The sequence below is a fragment of the Rhea pennata genome, chromosome 4 (genome assembly GCF_028389875.1).
Source record: "Rhea pennata isolate bPtePen1 chromosome 4, bPtePen1.pri, whole genome shotgun sequence".
NCBI classification, from domain to species: Eukaryota; Metazoa; Chordata; class Aves; order Rheiformes; family Rheidae; genus Rhea; species Rhea pennata.
This window is the reverse complement of record NC_084666.1, coordinates 59685902-59701173: the sequence shown is the minus strand read 5'-3', so window position 1 is coordinate 59701173 and position 15272 is coordinate 59685902. Positions and strand designations below refer to the sequence as shown.

At 36.1% G+C, this 15272-nt stretch overlaps 1 long non-coding RNA gene across 1 annotated transcript; it reads right to left on the bottom strand.

Moving 5' to 3' along the window:
- Positions 1-2451: 2451 nt before the first annotated feature.
- On the bottom strand, positions 2452-15256 carry LOC134139545 (uncharacterized). The gene is made up of 3 exons (XR_009958198.1): positions 15138-15256; positions 14173-14238; positions 2452-4276 (listed from the first exon to the last, which is right to left on the bottom strand). It is a non-coding gene; the product is annotated as an uncharacterized LOC134139545 (long non-coding RNA).
- Positions 15257-15272: the final 16 nt, after the last annotated feature.

Genomic DNA, 15272 nt, shown 5'->3' with positions numbered 1-15272 from the left:
CTGAGCAATATGACAGATTTACTCCATGCACTCCTAGTACTGGCTGCTTAAGACAAGCTCTGAGAAATGAACCTTCTTTTCCCAGCTCTGCTTTAGCCAGAGTTAAGTAGAATTTTGTCATTACTTTAGTGACAAGCTTAGGCTCTTCTTTTTTGACTGTTACTCAGCTTTAATTATAGGCATCAATATCCCTGTCACATGGATATGTTTACAGAAAATGCAGTAAATGTGGCTATGACAAAGATCACATGCTGGTATGAAAAAGTACAAAGGTATTTCCTGGATGATTTTAGAACATTTGTTTTAATCAACACTAAAAAAACCCATCAATGACTGGTTATGTCAAATTAGTATCACTGAGTTATGTTACCACAGAAGTTTTTGTTACTAGAAATAAATTCCATATACCTTTTTCCCTACAGCCATAATACATATTTGGACTTGAAGCATGTGAGTTTTCTTCCTTGTGATACACTTTCAAGCTCTAATGTTTTAGAAACGAAAGTATCAGACTCCTATCATGCATCCATAAGTACACAGGAGGCAAATTCAGTAAGAAGATACTTTTTCTCAGTGTCGTTTTTCCAGTTACAACTGCTTACCAGTAAGAGGCAAATATGAGTTTAAGAATTGCTTGTTTATAAATGCTTTCTTGTTTGAGAAGTATGCAACATCTACATGTTAGATATTCTAGTATACAGTTTGGCTTGTATGTGTTTTGAAATAGAAAATTTAGTTTTACTCAGTAAGCTGTTTTCTTTTCATATATATCCTAGATGTTTCTCCAGGTCATAATCTTCTCTAAGTACGCATACAACACGCAAATGCTTTCTGATCTCAGATATCCATTTTTTCATCAAATCAGAATATTCATAAAATTGTGCAAGCTCCATGGTGACACATTAATCAAGTTTTAGCTCAGAACTAAACCCTTAGAAGATGTTAGTTAAAGACACAAAATACTTTTCTTCTAGTTATTTTGCTTATTAATAGTTTTGGTGGAGTTCAGCTACAAAAGTGTATGTTTTAGAAAGAATCTCTATGTCTGAAGAAAAAAATCACAGAATGAGATTTAAAGTGGAAAAATCAGCAGGAAATTTAGCCTGTATTTTTGTGGCTGAAATTTGTGTCTGTAAACACAGTTCTCACATTTAAAATCTGGTTTTAAGACAGGTAGTTGGCAAGAAAATGTCGACATCTATGATCTTTACTTTGGAGAATAAATTGCAAAGATAAATGTACAGTCCCAAAGATATTTATCAAGGAAAAAAATCAGTCATTATAAGAGTAACCTCCTTGGCTGCAAACACTTTCCTAGAGAAGAATTATACTTGTATTTAGGGGACCTTAACTATTCACATGATACAACAATTGTATGGACAATGATGAAAATATATGAATTCTTCAAGTCTTAAAGTGCAAAGGCTAAAGAAAAAATTATAATGAGGAGCAATGTGAACAAGTTCCAGAGGAACCGAGTTTTTTACAAGCCCGCATAAGCTTCCAGGAGCCTGTCTGAACAAAAATATGAGAGAAGCATATGCACAGAGAGTCATGTATAGAAGAGACGCATCATATGCACTGCCTGTCCTTTGAAGATAGCCTATACATGCAAAGCCAGGCCATGTCACTTCATACTCAAAGCATATAATGGTAACTTCAGTTTCCTGTACACCTCTGGGGCCACTGGAGCAGAAAGGGCTCAGGACACTTAAGATGTTTGAGAAGTATGGAGCCTACTGTGTATGTGCTCAGTTGATGGTCTGTACAACAGCAATAGATGTGGGCAAATTACCCACAGTTCTTAAATCCTCAAAGTCTTGGTAGCTCGAGGCTTGGTAGCTCTAATCCAACACACAGTTACAGTTACTAACAGCAGCAGCAGAGTAAGACCTCTGTTCCTCCTGCCTTCCTGAAACTTTTAGTAGAGCTATTTATATACTACTGAATTGAATGTGCCCAGAACATTCTTTAAAACTGAGGCTAACTGTCAGAGAAGGCTTGCAGGCACACTTCCAGTGCTGGGTGGCTATAGTCAAAGTGCCTATGGGAAATAGTTCCTGGACCAGGCTAATTCTTGAATCATGTTTAGGAATTGTTCAGAGCAGTGTTAATTGGCACAAGCCAAAACTGTGCAATGTGCTAAATATTCAACAGCCCACAGGATTGAGTGCCAGTGTCCAGGAATGTTCCCCAGCTGCATCAGTCTAGATGTGTCCTTATTGTGCAAGTTCTACAGCAATAAACAAACCTTTCTGCCAAGATCCAATTCCCTTGCTTTAGAAATCTGGAGTCTGGAAATTTAGAGATTTTCTACTGACTGCAATGGGCTTTAGTATGGACATTTCTTTTGTAATACAGCTATATGATATTTGAAATGTGTCGTAACAAGAGGAAAGACTATCGTTAGAAAAAAAGTACAAGAATTTCAGTAATGAATATTTGGATTTATTTTTGTAGACAAAGAGATGGCACTGAAGTGAGAGAATACATGTTTCTATCATTATAGGACTGGAAAGATCAACAAATACATACTTTTAAATTTTCAACAGTGTACATGTTGAATGTAATGGTAAAACATATGAAGAACACTTTTACACAAAGGTAAATAATCACAGGTACATAAATATTTTAGCAAACATAATTAAAACAACACACACACTTCATCACAAGACACTCATATTTGCTTCCAAAAGAGAAGTGGACTGAATGTATGATGAAAAGGCAGGAATGCGGTGGGAATATATAGCTTAAAAGGTCAAGAAGGCTTTGTTCCCAAAGATTTTTTCTGCTCATTCTTATTTACATTAAGGCCTCCATGTGTAACATAAAGGGCACAGAAACATCCATTTAAATGTTTTCATTGACAGTGTGGTAAGCTGAGGAAACAGATCTGCTCTCTCTCAATCTAAACAAATTTCTCTGGACTACAGTATGTAAAAATGAAGTTAAAAATGTGTACTTACAAGTAGCTCCATGAATGGAGCACCTTAAAATGTAAGCACCTTAAATTCATTTATGATATGAAAAGCCAGGGTTCAGGGCCTGTATTGTCTGCAGTATTGACGATAAACAGGTACCAGTTATAACAGTCACCAGGAGTAGTTCGTAATTTAATCCTATACAGTTATGGCCTCATTCTATGCTTACTAGTATCATTTAAGATACTACTATTCAACATATTTTGATTAGACTAATAAAAATCATATATTCGTATTTTATTTAGCTGAGATTAACAGGCCAAATCATCCTAATGTGTTAAGTCCTTTGTTGTCAGCACTGAAATCATTTCATAAGTACTACACAGAGTAGCGATCTGAGATTCCTTCTTGCATACAGCAGGGCATTGTTTCCTTAGCATTGATCTCTGCTGATGTGCTATTTTGTTTATGACTGGTGTAAGATATCTGATGTGGCTGGGGTAATAAAACCAAAAAAGGCCCATCTTCCAATTTAACAAAGAAAGATCACCTGAAAAATTGTATTATTTTGTTTAATAGAGGTTACAACAATTAGTATCAGGAAACAGAACAATTTAGGTTAAATTTCTTTATTACTGTCTGACTCTAGAAACAATCTTGTACTTTTGATGTAAATTCTCCTACTTGCATATACATTTCTTAGATGACTTAAATATGTCAGCACATCTTGGCTGCTTTTTTCCATAATCCCCATAACTGATAATTGTGGAAATAAATATTCCATTGGACTCAAAGTATCTCTCTGCTTTAATTCATTTAATAGGCTTTACTTGGAGCAGAAGCAGGAAAAAGACATCAGAGACAGAATTCTGGCCCCAGTGAAATTGGAGTTCTGTCACTGACTTCTATGGAAGGGGTATTACCTGGGGCTAATATGCACATATGCAGTTGGTTTTGCATAGTACACATTATGAAATCACCCTAATATTGCCTCAGAAATACTCTGGGAAACTCCATGAAACAGTAGGGGAAAAAGGGGCACATTTCTGCTATGTTTTTTAAATTTTACTTTCAGATCAACCATGAATAACCTGCAACCTTGACAATCCTCTGCTTCAGTTCTTCGATTGCCTTAGTAACTAGAATAAAATACTCTAGGCCATATCTAAGACAACAGGATACAATACACATCAAATACAGTAAGAATGTGGAGCATAAAATCCTACTTGTTAGATTACAATTGTTCAATGTGTAGTCAATAAATTATTAGCAGTCTAGACAGAAATATCAGAAGATCCCCAGAGGACTGACAGTCATGTAGTACTGGCTTCTTCCTTTTACCCAGAGGCTAAATACTGTTGATAAACAAAGTACTTTAAATTAGTTACAGATAATATTTTTGCCACCAAGCTGTTATGTAATTGAGTTTGAGAAGACAGACGATAAAAAAGAAATTATTATAAAACACAGCATATTCACATATTTTAAGAAATAAAAACTGAATATAAAATACTCTTATTAAAAGCAAATGAAAATGCTACTGAAAGGATAAAATGCTTTCAAGGAAATGCATTATTTTAAACAATCTGCAAGGCTAACTTTTTCATAACAAGTATAAACTACTCCAACCTTTTCCTTCAAAAACGTCAGTCATCACATTTAAACAGTAGAATAGAGGCGCCTCAGAAAAGAAAAAGACAATGAAGTTTCTCTGCAAGGAATTTGTAGCTAAACTATCTAAACATAACTAAAGGAAGGTATGACAGAGGTCTCCATAAACGGTATGGAGAAGATGAGGAGGGAACAATAACACAGGAACAAAGGGACTCTTAACAAAATAATAAGGCACTAGCTTTAAAATGAGCAAATGAAATACTTTTCCAAAAAGCACTTTTAACTGTGGAACTTAGTGCTATGGGATGCTTTGGGTCAAAAAGTATTAACAAATTCAAAACAGGATTAAACAAATCCACAGTGCTAACAATGGCTATTATGAAGAATGGCTCAGATGTGATCTGTACCTGAGGCCATTCCTACACCGCTTAATACTGAAAATGGGAAAGCTGTGTGAGAGGAAAGATCACCCTATGTTTAGTCAATTTCTTTCTATAAACGTCTACTACTGGCCACTGTCAGAAATCAACAATAGACTAAGCTGGCAGTTCGATGAAATACAGCCTAGCGCTCTTATGAAAACCGTATGTTAAAATACTATGAGAATGCCAGCAAGTAGTGTTAATACCGATGCTTACTAATTTACATCAATATATCCATTATGAGCCCAGTTAGAGCAAAGCCAACTTCCACAGATGAACGAGAACACTTAGACTGTAAGTTAGAACCACAGAGCACCACAGTTAATCTAAATATCCCCACACGGAGTACAGGCGCTTCAGGGAACATCAGAGCCCGGCCTCAGCTATGCCTTTGGCAACACTCCTGATTCTGCGCAGTGAGACCTCACACTCACCATACATTCCAAGCATGGTAAGTACAGATCAGCTCACCGTATATCAAAGGCATTTTTAGTAAGTTACGATTACTGCACAAAGTTTAAGGAAAGTTAATTGAACAAAAGCGAAAGGAAAGTTTCATTTCACTAATTAAAATGCAAGAAGAGTCTCAAGTAAAAAAAGTCTAAAAAAATCCAGGCTTTATTCTTGGCTCCATCACAGACTGATCTTGGACAAGATATAGAAAATATGTTCCACAGGCTGCCCATTAACAAAATAGAAATACTAATGCCATGTAAACTGTATAAATAATCTTCTTCCCCCCATTTCTGTAGTAAAAGAAGATTTTAAAAAATAGGTTTAGATGAACAGAAACATAACATTCTAGTTTTTCCTGTACAGTCAAAACCAAAATGATTACAGGCAGAACAACATTCTGCTTCATTTGATTTGAAACAAAAGATTTCTTTCTACAGGGAACAGATTTTAACTGATAAAAGGTAAGTATGAACAAATCAGTATCTGGAATTTTTTAAACAGAAAGATATAACTTGAGTTTTAAAACATCTAAATAACTTCCTACTTGCAGTTATTTATAGCCAAAACTATGAACTAAGCTAAGGACAAATTCACAAATACCCTTTTTTTAGATGGAAACAGTATTTCCTGTGAACAGATCATTCATCCAAAACACCTAGCCCAGCATTCACAGTACTTCCCTACTTCACAGAGACACTGTGAAACAAACTTCGATACTTGTAAAAGGCACAGGATCTATAAATCATTGTAAGAGAAAAATTAAGCCTGACTATTGTGAGCCAATTATTCTTTCAAAAGCAAACGGAGATTAAAATATTTGATGGCATTTGTACAAAGAACAGCCTGAACTTTGTCAGTTCAGAGATGGCTGTACTCATTAATGTAAGAATGCCCTCAATTTGCTTTGTGTGGAAGGTGAAACTTAGAACTGGATTTCACTGGAGTTTTGATGGACATTTGGACAGTCATCTTCAAAAGATTAAAAAAAAAAAAGCTACAAATTTTACTCTCTTTGTCATAAGACAACAGGCCTCCTTTACACAAAAAAAAATTCCAGTTCCTCTGAGGCAGTAGTAAGGAAAGGAATGGAGAAGAATTTAATGGGACTGGGTAGAAAGTAAGGAGATATTATGCAGCATATAGAGCAGCAGACTAAGAAATTCCAATAGTGGAAAGGCAAGCAGCCACACAGTAGTCTAGAGTATCGTTTGACTCCCTTTTCCATTTCAAAGTTCCTCTGCAGAGCCAAGTTACTCAAGCTCGGCAAAATATTAACTTTAAACAGTAGTTACTATAGTCATAACAGCCAAGATTACTGAAAGATGACTATGCAAGATAACTACAAATGAATATAAACAAATGCTTGAGGCACATCAGGTTCTTCCTAAACTGGTCATTTCTGCCAGCTAACATCTACAAATATGTTATTCCTCAAGTTCTTAATGAGAACATTTTAAATATTTGCTAGCAGGAAAGAAAAAAAAAGAAAGAAATTATTGTTCAATTAGACAGGAGAAGAGCAAGCTGACTACTTACAGGAAGTATTACTGAACTAAAATGCAATGCACTTATTTTCTGATAGTTTTCCAGAGATATAAACACATTTCAGCAATGCAAGGCTGCCCCAGAGAACGTACAGTGGGGAAATGAGAAACAACAGGAAGGAAGCTGTAAAGCAGACCTGCGATGCTACAGTTCCATGGCAGGAACACATAAGCGTGAGACATTTGCCTCAACACTTTGGTCCTCCCTTCTAAGACGGAAGACTAACCACTAACAGAACACTCTGTCTGGGCCTCAGCGCTCCTATCTATCTCTTGTAGCACAGTATAGAAATCTTGTCAATTATTCCTGCCTCTATCAGCACTTTGGATATAGAGTACACGGCTGTTTTGAGCTGGAGCTGAGTATGCTTTAAATATAGCTTAATGAAACCCAGGAAAAAACAAATTCCCATTATTATCAAATGCAGTCCCTTGCACATTCTAGATCATATATCGTATAGTACTTTGTCTTGGTAATATTTGAGAGGCTTGGACAGCAATAGTTAATTTTGTACCACATTTCCTTTTTGCCTACAAAGCTCCTTTCCTTCCACAACATTTACTTCACCTAGAATATTCAAAGACAGTAACACCTAGGCTTCACTTGGCTAAACTAAACAGTCCAGGTTCTTTTAATCTCTTGTCCTTCCCCTCTTTATTTTAGTTTTGCTTTCTTTACAACTGTTCTAAGTCCAACTTCTTGAATACATATTCCCAAATCTGTTCTCAATATTAGAGATCATATCACCAGTATAGTAGCATTAATATGTCCTTCTCCGTACAAGAAATAAAAGGCTGAATTTACTTAAGACTGTATTTACTTTTTCTACTGCAACGTCAAATTGGTGGCTCATAGCCAGCCTTTCATTGGCTTATACATCCAGTTCTTTCAAATTCTCTCATCTTTAATCTGACAATCTCTGAGTTTGTATCAAAAAGCCTCTGCTATTAGTCCCTACATGACCTTGCACTTTGTGTTATTATATTTCATCCCATTCTATTTCTCTACTCCTCAAGGTCATCCAATTTTTCCTATGGAACATTCACTGTGCAGGGAATGTTTCCCAACATTCAGACAGCAACATATTTAATTAGCAATTTCTACTTTTTGTGCAAAGATTACTAATGAAATTATTAAAAAATAACAATTCCAGTACCAATCTTTGGACAGAGCTGTAGTAATCCCCTACTCTATTCCGCACAACACAGTAACACCTTCTCCCTTTAAGTATTTCTTCATCCACTTACAATTCATCTACTAATTCCTCTCTCTTCCAGTTTAACAATTTCACTTGTCTAGAAAAGTAGTTACTGTATCAGAGAAAGGAAGCAGCTAAGTCTGGCGCAATCTACCTTTGGAAAAAAGATATTTATCCTATTTACTTCTATGTCTTTATTTTTTTCCTCTAGAATTTGTTTTTTAAAAAAATCTGTACTAGCAGAAGCTAAAAAATGCCTGTCTGCAATAAAGAGGGGCATTTTGCTTCAGCATTCATGTTTTATATCATCCTTATAGAAAACTACCAAGAGTCAAAATATTCATTTCAAATTTGAGTTTCATCATGGAAATCTTACTCTTGATCCCAGGAGCTAGTGGTTATTCCATCTCCTTTGTTTGTCCAAAAGAGAGCAGTAACACGCTTCTGCAACAGAATCTATGACCAAGAATTAAAAAAAAAGCTCAAAAAAATTATTGCTGAATGTGTCTGGGCTTAAATTTGTCTGGCAACTTAAAAAAGATTCCCATTGATTTTTCTATAGTATATACATAATACAGTACAGAGATATTTGCACTAGCTGGCTCTTGAAGTACAAAAAAGTATGGAGGTCCCTGCATAGTAATATCTACAAACTCATCATGCTTTCTGAAAAACGAGATTTAAGTTTTGTTTAGGTAAAATCTCAGACTAATTAATGCATATTCAATTAATTACTGCAAAATAACATCTTTTTTTGTGCTTATCAGCTTGTTTTGTGCACAGAAGTGTGGCTAAATATTTTGGTGTTAAACAACAGACTATATCCTAGGACTTCTGAAAACTTCACAAAGATTTAAATTAAAAGGATGAGCTAAGTCCGGAGGTGCAGTGAGCACCGAGAACACTGAAAAAATCAACTGCTAATTTTTCCTGTTAAAATTTACCTCAGTATAAATGGAGGTGTGGACTCGACTCGTATTTAATAATGTTAGGTTTCTCATACAGGACAAAGATACAGCAAAATCAGTTTTCAAAATATTTCCTGACGTTTTTATATTGCATTATCTGAGGTATTGCATGTATTTTCAACGGAGTATACATGAAATAATCTTAATCATTACATCACTCATCATTTTACATTGAATACTGTTTTTTTGTCTTGTTTTTGCTTCATGTTGGTTTTCATACGCAAAACTCAATTTAGTCATAGAGATGGTCTATGTAAAGCTGAGGAATGGGCTAAGGGAACAGTGCTCTCGTCCTCTCTCACTCTGCTCCTTTCCTGCTGCAGACATCATCCATTCTCACTGGCCTACATCTAAGAGAAAGCAACAAACCAGACTTGCAAATTTGAAAGGACTGTGTAAGACTGATACAAGACAAAAAAAGATCATCACTAAACTTTGTTAGATATAGTGCCTAGATGAAGAAAGCATTTCAGAAAAGTACCTGATGTACAAAGCTTGCATAGAAAGTTCTCATACTTTAGCTGTTTCGTGGTTCAAAAAACAGAACAGACTGAAATAGGAAAGGATTTTGGTTGCATTGTTCTTCCAGAGAAGTAGATTATTGGACTGGAAACTGGATTATTCAGGAGGAAAATTATTCACTTGCAAGATTTATGCAACCCCCACCCTTTGCCTCATTCCTAAACAACAAACACAGGCATGCACACAAAAATTTTGTTCCAGGCCCATTATCATCAATAGGTTTGGACAAGAAAGAAAACCCACGTTTTTACTCTCAGGGTGAAACTCTAGATGACTTCAGTGAAACTGCTTTTGGCATCCTGTTGAACATTTTAACACTAGAAAGGCCACTGAGAAAAAAAAAATATAGTCAGGATAACATACAATGAATAAGAGCAAAATATATTGTGTTTGTTCCTGTGCCTAAAGAACAACAACAAAAAAAATACTGCTGTTTATGTTCTGTGAAAATGTGTCTACAGCTAATTCAGAAAAAGAGATGGGAGAAGAAACATCTACAGGAATGCTTAGAATGAGAAAGTAGCCCAGCTGGCTACCCCGAGAAAGCCATCACACCACTTCACCTAAACTCTCCCGCAGTTTTTATGTTTTGCACAGTTTTTTTTTAGTCTTGCTAAAATAAAACAATTGACCTTACCACTCTCATTGATTCCGAAGCTCAGCTCAGGGGACTAAAAACAAGAGACACTTTTTTTCAGGTAGGTTTAATTTTGTCCTCTTATTCATACCTCCCAATGTCATAATTTTCTTTTTCCTTCCTTCTCTTTTTAGTACTGATATTAACATTTGTTCCATTATGTCATTCTTCCTTTTCACCTTTACTTTTGTCATTGCTATTCCATATCCTCTTTCTCTAGTCTTTTTCTTAAATTTTGTTCTTCCTGTTCTTGGTATTTTTTTTTTTCTTGCTTAGCCCTTCCTCATAGCCCCAGTATTCAAGGTAGAACTGCAAGATGTCTACAAGCAGAAGCACAGATAGAAAGGCTACTAAGAACAAAATACCTTTTAAATACAGAGCTCCAGACAGGATGCACAAAGGAGAAAGAGACTAGCTGACTGCATATCACATGCCTGCTTGAAAGAGGCTTTAGAAAAATGCTCCACTAGCCTATTTTAAAGAAGAAAATGGATGTGGATATATGTATAAATTTTAGGCTCTATACAGGATGTGGGAATAAGACAGCAATCAGATGACTAAGCATCGTGTGACTGCTTTTTAGAGCTATATATAGGAAAACTTAACTAGAGTACTTTTTTAAAAAGGTTGTGGTCATACATACTCGTGGTAGAGGAAGCTGGAGGAGTAGAACATAGCTAGGTAAGGTTACCCATGAAATAACATGTCCTTACTTAGCTTACTGAAAGCTGAAGGGATTTTTCACTTGTTCTGCTTTTGTTGTGAATCCTTTTATGATAAGACAGATGAGCAAACAAAAAAAACAAGCAAGAGAAAAGACCCTGCACTAAAATATTGCTAGGGCTTCATTTCAACCTCCCTAGTAACATGTAATTCTTATGTTGTAAATAAAAATACTATTTTATTTATCTCTTCTCTAGTTCTTTTACTCCCTTAGGGTCTTTCTCTGTATCCATCCGTCTTCCTTATTGGCTAACTCTTGCAATATTATAAAGAGCACTGTCTTAACTGGTGTTCAGGGAAATCACTGTTCCTGAAAACAAATGACTATGTAAGAGCCTTGGATTTGCAGTTTTTTCTCTCCTTTCTTTCAGGACAGAAAGGTCCAAAAATACAATTTGATAGTACACTAAAGGCTAACGGAACAAGGAAAATGATGTACTCTTAAGTAGTTTAGCAATACAGCATCTTAGACAACCTTTATCTTATTCAGTCAAAGTATGTCCAGCTTCTGACCATACAGAATAGTGCCAAGTTCCCTAACTGCTCTCATATTGCTAGGTCTTCTAGAAGAATGACTTTCTTCCTTCTTTTTCTTCTGAGTAACACCAGTGGCATAGCCTCAAATCCTCTCTTTATGGCTCAGTAACTACTTCAGAAAAATGTGATGACAGTTTCCAGCAATTAAAATTAAATGTATTTTTAAATTATAGAGGGAATAGTTCACCAGTATCTTCATGTCAAGGATAAATGTTACCTGATAACATAAAATTCTTTTTAAGATAGACTAGTAAAATGGACTAGATCATGTTAGGCATTATAATGTGCAATAAGGAATTTTATTCAATGTAAACCTTTTTTAAAAAGATTTAAGTAATAAACCACGCCTTGAATTCTGAATTAGTGTGTGGAATTTTATGCCTCAGACTCCATGCTTTGATACTATTAGCTAATTTATTTTTTTTCCAAAAGCTCCCAGTGAGTACAGACAGAGTTCCTGTTCATATAAAGTTTATTTGATGCGATTATTACCTCATAAGCAAAAAAAAGTGCAAAAGAACAAGAGCAACAATGTCAAAATTAATTAGATACTCAACAAAATATTACTTGGCTCATTTTTTAAATCAAGATTTAACTTTCTCCTGTTCTGAGAAGGTATGCAATAGATATAATTTCTTTATGAATCATTTGAACATGAAGGGAATAGTAACTGTGTCAAAAAAAACCCAAAACACTGTGAAGGTATTCCAAGTGTTAAAGAGATGTTCCAGGACAGCTATGGGTACGGAAATGTTCTTGGAGACAGTCTGTATATAAAAACACATGCAACCAAAAAACTAGTTCTGAGTAACGAATCAGTATTTAATTAAAGACCAGCCAGCTGCAGAACAGTAGATACAACACTGGAACAGAAAAGTTCTAACACAAAAATACATCTGTTTGTTTGCAGCTGTGAAACATACATTTCCAGCTCACTCACCAACTAAAGCAAGATGCTTGCAGCTTTAAGAAAGATTATTTAAGGCAATTACTTTTCAACTCTTGGGCATCTCCTAACTTGTAAAGCTTTTTCTTTTAGTATATAACTTTCTATAAATATATTCTGCCCTGGATTTGACACATGCAAACCCCTCAAACCCCTGGATATGCTGAAGGATACAGTTCTCTCACTTCTTTCCAGTTGTGTTTTATCTGTCCCCTCCTTCCACCACCCCCAACCACACCTGTACACATTTCTTCCTTCTGAAAACATTAATACTGGCCTCTTAGCCAGAAGCCAAATTTAGTGGTTAGATTAATGGGTAGAAATGTAACTGTCCATTTTACTTTTCTCTGGACCCTCTTCCCCTAAGTTGAACACCTTTTCAATGTCAGCACTCTACCTTAGCGAGCTTCTGTGCTATTAAGACTACCAAACTTCACATACACACCAGTTCTAAAAACACATGAACAGTCTTCTGCATCCCTGCATGATGCACAGCACAGATCCTGTACTGACAACAACTACAACAGGAAATCATTTACCCTTGTACCATTGTTTTGAGTTTGCACCACTTTTATAATTTTAAAATTCTTTTAGCTCATTTAAGGCTTCCTGTGCCACACCTGTGCCACTCTCTGTGCAAACTGCGTGGAAGACTCTGTAAGACTCTTTGTTACAGAATCTTAAAATATACCATAACTAAAGCCCACAGACTACATTTCCTCTGAGGAAAAAAAAAAAAAAAAAAAAAAAAAAAAAAGAATAGAAGAAACTGGTACAAGTCCTAAGGGACTTTTGAAAGATTAGCAGTGGTAACAAATCTGTACTGAAAAAGGGCAGAGGCAAACAAGAAAGCAGAGTACATGGAGAGGGTAAGCAAAAATACCACAGCTATAATCAGAACGAGGCCATAATCCTGCTTCAGGATGCACAGATGTCTTTACCTGCCTGGCATTTTAAAGAAACAAAGTAACGATCAGGAGCTAAACTAACCAAAAGTTTAAGCAGAATGTTTTTAAATAAACATATAACAAAAAGATGCACCAACACCTTTTAATGATAATGTTAACACCTCGATTTTTTAAAAAATACCTTTACTTAAAAAGAGTGAAAACTGGAAGATAGATTAAAATAACTATCAACAAATAGCTGAGAATGAGCATATTTGTGTGAACATGTTTGTGTGGTTCTTTGTGCCAAAGTATTGTACAGATCTTAGGACAGCAAAAGAATCAGACATTCAATTCCTTTCAGAAGTCATAAAATTTGGTAAAATATTGGACAAATTAGAATAAACACAGTATGGCACTATTTAAAAAAATAAATAATTATTGGCCATAATATCTGAAAGTCTCAAGAAAACAACAAAAAAGAAGTTTACAATACTTAATTAGATTTCTGTAACCAATCAGTTTGTTAATATGATTATCCGAACCCCTGTAAGTGTAGCCAGATCTATATACAGTTAAAGCCTGAAAAATTTAATTGGAATTTTCTCCAGAATATTTTCAGGTTTCTTGAAGTAAACAGTTGGTTACTTGAAAAACATTGAGCATGAAACAGAGAAAATTGCCTGCGCTAGTGGGCTTCTTATACTAGCAATATTATGGAAAAAATTACCAAAAGAATCTGATTAAAATGCTTTTTTTTTTTGATGAAAATGGGTAAAAGAAGCAACGAACTTACTTGCTGTAGTACCTTGTTTTCCAAGCAGTACTTTCTAGAATGAAATGTTAGTGCCATCTTGATGATCTAAAGGAGGTAAGTGAAGTTAGGGTTACAAGGAAATGATTTTTTTTGCTCTCGTAGGAGATGCTACTGGAAAATGGAGAAGCTGTCAGCTGCACAAGCACCTCTCCACTACAAAAATGACTATTAGAAGAAAGATAACGTAAAAAGTTGTGTTCAGACAGCTATGCTAAGGACTGATGTTGGGTGTGATATTATTTAAAATATCATTACTAACATAGTAGTGTAGTGTGTTACAGATATCTACAGGCTTATCTAGGAAGATGATGATAAAGAGAAGTATCAAAGGTACTTCAGAAACTAGGAATACAAGAACACATCAACATAAAAGTCCTTTTGGAAATAACAGAAGGAAACACCCCTCCATCCACAAAATAATATACTAAAATTATACAGAAGAAGGCTACAGGATAGCTTAGGATAGCTCTTCAGCTTACATAAAACACGATCTTGCTAGGCATTATGGCACTCAAATGCAATGTGATTTTGGAATACATGTACACTTGTTTGAGATTCAGCATAAAAGCTGCCCTCACTCCAACAGCACCTGCATGCTTTGTTATTTCATGGGCATCTTAAGTAGAGTCAATGTGCACTTACAGATATCCTGAAATGAGTACTGGAAAACAATTGCTGGAAAAACAACTGCTGCTCCGTTCGTTTTAACGAGTTGTTAACTCAAAAACCCAGTGGTTTGGAATAGCCCCAACAGCGGTCTCCTGGGCTACAACCGGACGACTTTGTGATCTACTTCCGAACAGCCACCTGGGGCGCAGGCACGCAGGATATTCGCTTGGGATAACCGTGCCCTCAATCCCCAGGCAGTGCACTGAAAACCAGTGTTGAGGGAGGCGGGGGAAGGAAAAGGCAGGGGGGGAGGGGAAGCGCGCACCGCCCCTTACCTTGCCACGGCTCCCCTCGCTCTGGGGGGCTCTGATAGGGTTCGCAACGGGCGCGCGCGAGCGCGGGCCGTTGACCCCGCCCTAACGGCCAGCCTCGCGCCCGCGGGCGCCGAGGGGGCCGCGCCCCGCCGAGCG